Here is a 6,947-nt window from a genome sequence, read left to right on the forward strand (position 1 = left end):
ATTAAGATCAAGAAGTTCATATCTTGAAAGAAAAGAAGAAAAGTCAAAGAAATTCAAATCAACGATAAAGTAGGAGGAGGACTAAAAAAAAAGAAATAATCTCCCTTATCTTCTTTTCCCTCCATAACTTTCTTTTTTCTACTTCTTCCTTCTCTACCTTTTATTTTTTATTTTACTTTTGCTAAAACAATCCTAAGATATAATGTATACCCTCCCTTACGTTCGGTAGATTGGGATTTGGCTCGATCGAAAGGGTAAGGGTTGAAAGCCCTATTCAAAATATTTCTTAAAAATCTCTTCACAAGTACACAAACTACAAAAATGTTTTAAGACTAAGGTCTCGGATGCCTTTCTTTTGAAAATGGTCCCTTGACCAAATAGTCTATATTTTTCAAGATTTTCTAAAGGCATGAGCCATGCTAGGGCCCCTTCCTTAATAAGTAAGCCTTCATTGGTTTGAGTAGAAATCAAAGTCCCTCGCACTCGAGTGCACAAAATTAGTTTTTTCAATTATTTATTTTCTAAAATGACTAAATCCGAGGTTAACACCAATGGTAGAGGGAATAAGGTGCCTAACACTTTCCCTAATCCCTAATATCGAACCCCTTATATCTTAGGTGGACCAATACGTTTATCCATATGAGAGTTACTAAAAATAAAACAAGTTTTTCGAAATCATTTTTTGAGTGACCATTCACAACCTTTTAAAAAAAAAGAATGGTGGCGACTCCAAACCCAAGTAGTAGAGATCTTCGAACTCGAAAATCACATGTCTATAGCTTGGCGACTCCATTAAGGAGTACATTAGCGGGCCCGGCCATTTTTCGATTCTGTCATGTTTCGAATAAAATTTGTGTTTTCATTTCCTTATTTTTCTCACCTTCTAATATATTCCTATTTCTTGTTCATTTTATTTTACTTTGAAGACTATTTATAATGTTTATTTACTTTTACAGATTTTTCTTTTATTTTATTTTTGCACAAGATGTAAGGATCGATACTCTTTAAAAAAAATACACGTGTAATTTACAACCCACAACACAACCACTCCCTCCCTTGCTAAAAATTTATCCCTAGATGTCAGTACTCTCAAGCTTCCGAGATCATTATTTTGAGTGGTAGAGATGAAAACATCCACCTCATTCACCAATCTAAGACGACATCGAGGTTTGAAGAATGGGTATTTGAAAACCACTTATGAATCCATATGTATCAAGGCATGTTTAATAAACTTAGGACACCAATTTTTTTTAAAGAAAAATGCATATCAATCCCATGTTCATTTTGGTTTAATTTCACAAGCTCACGAAGAAAATGTTGTAAAACCCATAAGGAGCCCACGAAGGCAAGTTGTATAGTCCTAGGTTTCTTTTTTTTTCTTTTCATGTTCCCCTAGGTAAAAGGGAAAATCTGATTTTTTTTAAAGTTGTGTTCATCATCATCATCCAAAAAAAATTTCTTGGCCCAAGCCAAAAAATAGAGGCAATGTCTTCCAAAATCCAGAAAATAGAGGTCCAAAATAGGGCAATGCCCAGAACAAACAATTGGAGAGCAATTCAGCTCGGTAGAAAATGTTCTGGTTCATGCATAAAACACGAACTTAAGCAACATCATTGAGTCTGTGCTTCATGTATTGACTTAAGGAATATGCTTGAGTCTGTACATGAAGTATGGACCAACGTATGCTTCACTTGTCTGCACTGGCAGTACGGACCAGAAGTTAATAGAGATTCCCTACTGAACAAAACATAAAAAAAGGACCTACGTTTCAAAAAAAAAAAAAAAACACAACCCCTATTTCTTCCATTCTTCAAAAATTCACTATGTTTCAATAGCAAACAGAATGCACTGAACTTTAAAATTCGAATGGGGCCAAACCCCTTTGAAAAATTTCACATGACCTAAAGGGTCAAAGAGTGTCAAAATCGAGCTTTCACATTTTCAATCATCACAAATTACCAGTGTAAAATGATTCGCAACTTAGAGGAAACGATCACCTTATGATCAAAATGGAGTCTAAAAGGACATAAATCGGGAATCCTCTCACTCTTTGCTGGACTTAACTTAGGCCTACGATTCCCACAAGGCACATCGGGTATCCCTACTCATGCCTATTAATTCAAATTACAAGGCCTTCAAGCTTTGGGCCAACTTCTCGCAACAAAACCTATAATGGACCCCAATGAAGTCAACAACCTACGATGAATTCCAATAAGGTCAACAACCTATCATGACTAGGTCTGTATTTCGTCTTCAAATAACCAACCTTCATCTAATTGGGTCAATGCCCTTTTATTGTACAAAATCAGGAACGAAATGATTTTCAAAATCGATCAAGGGACTAACGAGCCCGAAGAAAATTTTTATCGCACCAATCTATTTCCACAAAATGTTTTTCAATTCCATACTGAACAAGTTTTTCATAAGAAAATTTCAACTTCGTGTTGATGCTAGTTCCGCATTGATGAATCCTTTCAACTAAAGGAGCTTTCCAGCTTTAAGTTAATGAAATCTCTTAAGAAGTTTAAGAGTAATATGCATGCTCTATGTTGATGGGTCCTTACTGATGAGATATCTCACAATCTATTTGAGAAATGCCCAACTCCACGCTGATGCCGGTTCTGTGTCAATGCCATCCCCTTACTAATGTAACCCGCTTTCTCAAGAGCACACAATCCAACTCTGTGATGATGCCAACTCCGTGTTGATGCCAGTTTCATATTGATATAACCCACTTTAGAAACACACAATCCAACTCTGTACTGGTGTAACCTTATTTTAAAAAAAACATGTAATCTAGCTCTGTATTGATGCTGGCCCTATGCTGAAGTACACAAGCCAACTCTTGTCGATGCCAACCTCGTATTGAAGCCAACTCCGTATTGATTCTAGCTCTGTGTTGATACTAGCTCCATGCTGACGGACCACACTTTAATCTTATTTAACAATTTTGGTTGCCACCCCTAGTAAATGAATCGGACTTAGTAAAACATCATGAATCTTATTCTTCTTTATAATATACCAACATGAGGTTTTTGTATCTATAAGTGGCCAAATGAAAGAAAAATAAATATCCTGAGAAGCCTTCGTATTTCTTTTGATCTTTGTTAACCATGAACAACTCGGAGGACCTACAACCCACAATAACAGAACTAATAAAGGCTAACGCAAGAATAACAATATTGTTGAAAACAATAGAGAGATGGAAAAGAATGCTGACTATCGTGTTGGCTAACACTTGCTTCATACAAGTACAAGCTGCCCAACACCAAGCGTTCGGATCAAACCCTAAAATTCTTGAGCAACAATAGCTGGGACATTAAACCACCTTACCGCCTACTGTCAGGATATCAAGGCCCTTAGTTTTACATTTTATAGAATTGACTACCTCCCATGATCATCTCGGAAGATGAATGTGATTTTAGGGTCATCGAGCCCAAAAACAAGATGGGTGAGAAGATTGTTCAACAAATTGAATCTCTTTAGGAGGAGATGGAAGGAATCAATGGCACAAACACCCTAGGAGGGATTAGGTTCAAGGATCTCTAATTTTATTCCAATGCATAAATATTGGCTAAGTTCAAATGTCCAGAATTCAAGAAGTATAACGGCATGGGATGCCCTCTATCGCACCTAAAACTGTATTGTAGGTTAATGTACCAATTCGATGAGGATGCAGGTTGTTGGTGTAATTGTTCCAGAGAATTCAGATAAGACTGCTCTTAAATGGTTCTTGAGATTAGACTATTCATTCATTAAGAATTGACAGGATCTAGTTGAAATGTTTTGGCATAACTACAAGTTTAACACAGATGTTAGTTTAGACAAAGATGATATAACACGAATAGTGAGGAAACAAAGTGAAATAGGAAAGGAATATGTCTAAAGGTGATGGAAATCGACTTCCCAAGTGAGGCTAACCATGACAAAGTAAAAGATGAACACCACGTTCATCTTCATATTGGTACATTCATTCTACACTCACCTAGTGGGGCATACTACTAGCACATTCTTAAATTTAGTTCAAGTAGTAGACTAGGTCGAGGATAGGATCCGACCTGGTCTAATATTTGATTTTACCGACTTAGGCGCAATAATAGGGACATCGACACAAAGGAAACCAGTGCCTTTAGCCAAAAAAGAGAAGAAACTCAAGTCAACAACGTGTAGTCCAGTCAATCCTTCTTCATTTCAACACTGATTAAGAGACAACATGCACCACAAGCTCCTTGGATGCCACTACCTCAAGATATTTGGGCCCCAAACCTTAGAACCCCTTTTGGGTAAATCCTCCACAAGTTACACAAATACAACAAACATCGCAATTCGGTCAAAACTAACAGGCACGATCTAACAGGATCAACAGGTTACTGATGACACTATCATAATTATTTCTAATATTACTCAGAGGAGAGTACCTCACCAGGTGACCACCACACTTGGAGGCTACTAAAGGACTAGGGCATAATCCTAACCTCTTCTATGAGTTTTACATAAGTGTATCAAAGCCTTATACTAATCGATGCTAGCAGCTCAAGCATCAAGTACATAACCTTTGTTTGCAACTGTGATAGAGGATACCCTTTCCTGATATGTCTCACTTGACCACATGCATAACATGTCAACGATCTTGTCTTTGTAGATTTTTGTGGAAGGGGAAGTTGGTGGACTAGGGTCTGTAGGCTCTGAACCTGCCTTGTTGGTTATTTTGGCCCTGTTGGCATTATTGGAGCTCCAACTACTCTATAACTCAGTGATGGGGGAACTCTACAACTTGGTAGTGGAAGAGTTATATATTATGAATACATTGATCCAAGGGAGTTGGCCTCAAATACTTCAGCCTCTTGGTCAGATCTAATCTGGGAGGAAAAGAAGTCTAAGGTCAACTAATTTGCTCCCTAGAGGTCTATAACTCCATCTCCTCTCGCTCTACCTTCTAAGTTCGACTCATCGTATCTCTATAATTGGTAGTCTTAATCATCGACCTCTTGACCCTTAGGTAGGGTAATAGTTCTCTAAAAATCTACGGGCCTTCTGTAGATATGTCAGGATAAGCTCGGGCATATATCGTGACAACCTAGTGAACATCATACCATAGTCTATAATCGATAGGTAACCCTGCACTAATTTAGAAAACTCCTAGTACTTGATTTCTTGAGCAAACTCGGATATAAGTCTATCAACAAACACCCTTTCGAAGTTTACCTACTCAAACGATCCATCTCCCAATACATTCCTCTATAACATTATTAATGACTAGCATCCTCGTCCAATTGGAATGTAGTCACCGTCATCCACTGATCTCTCGAGCACTACATGGTACTCAAAATCTTTCAGGTCTTCAAAACCCACTCATTGACCTCAACCGGATTGGAAAAGTCCCAAAATCTCGGTGGACGTAATCGTTGAAAATTCTACAACTATATTCCTAGATTTACCTGTCCTTTGGGCTGAAAAATTCTCTCATTCTTCAAAGGCATGACCTGTGGTAGTAGTCCCTAAGGTGGAATAGTATTTGCTTTTTGCGAAGAAGTCTAGCGCTTTCTCATTTCTTGGATTTAGTGGTGCACATTGCAATTGTGGCAAGTCTTGAACCACTTCTCGCTTTCGATCGCTAGTCTTGTCTATTCAGGTGGCACAAACACGTTATCAACTTGATTAAAATATGATAACCTTATTGTTTCCTGAATTGGTTTGTCTCGCATCTTTCTGAGCCACACATCCTTAATCGGTTGACATCGACTCGAACATTACTCTCCTTTATGTCCCGATTTGTCACATTCATAACATACCACAACTCTTTCTTTCAAAATATATGTTGTTGTTTCTTATAAAATTCTTAAATCCATTGAGTTGGTATGTCTATCATCTCACTTTTCACGTATAGTTATTTTTCCTATGAATTTGTTAGTTTCGTAATTGTTTGTATCTTATTAGATACTAATTATTTTCCTTCCATTTGGCTTCGAGGTTGTAGTGGTTGTATTGTTCATATTTCCTCTCTGAACTTGACATAAAATTTAACCATTTATCCCATGAATGACATTAACTGTGCTATCGAGTCAGTGGTCTGATCCAGAATCTGTCTTGTCTCTGTTACGTTTCGACCTCTACCTTGTCCACTCATCTCGCTTGTGTTTATCGTAACAAGGCACTAATCGGAATAAGGCCATAACCGCTCTTACGTAACTATGAATTGCTACTGTAGCTTGAAACTTAGTAATGGACTTTATTTCCATTACTAACAGAACAAACCCAGAATCCTATCCTAGGCTTACTAGGCTCTATAGACTTCTAGACACGAAATAACTCGTAATTCCAATACGGAACTACTAATGAGCTTGGATATCGAATTCCTAGTGACACTCTATGATTATCACTCTAATATCTATGGTATCAACCAACTCTTCAAAACACAACAGATCTGTATCATTTACGGATCTAATGTTATGCTCTGATACCATTTGTGGTGCCCCGCAAAGCGCTAACATAAATCCCAATGTCATATTTTGAGGTACTAGGTGGCGTCTACCTCAAAATTTTGGCATGGCCTCCTTTGTTTATGTTAGCATTTCAAGGCGTTTAACTTGTACCTGATAAATGACATACATTATCCTGCATATATACATACCAAATAATACAAGCGGTAGCCTATATACATCTAATAACGTACAATAGATCAGAATGTGGAAGGATAACCAAAATACAAAAGTCCTAATACTCAAGACAAAATCCATAAGATTACCTGGATTAACTGACAGCACTAGGGGGTCTAGCCCCAGTACTCACTTGGTGATGGACACTGGTTTTCTATCTGACTCACCAGATGATCATCACTCATGCTCTATACCTACCTCGCTAAGTTCTGAATCTAAAATTTAAAAAAAATGGAAAAGGAAAGGGTGAGTAACAAGGGTTACTCAGTAGGGAAGTAAATAATTTATGTT

Source organism: Akebia trifoliata, chromosome 5 (genome assembly GCF_017979445.1).
Source record: "Akebia trifoliata isolate Shusen 1 chromosome 5, ASM1797944v1, whole genome shotgun sequence".
NCBI lineage: Eukaryota > Viridiplantae > Streptophyta > Magnoliopsida > Ranunculales > Lardizabalaceae > Akebia > Akebia trifoliata.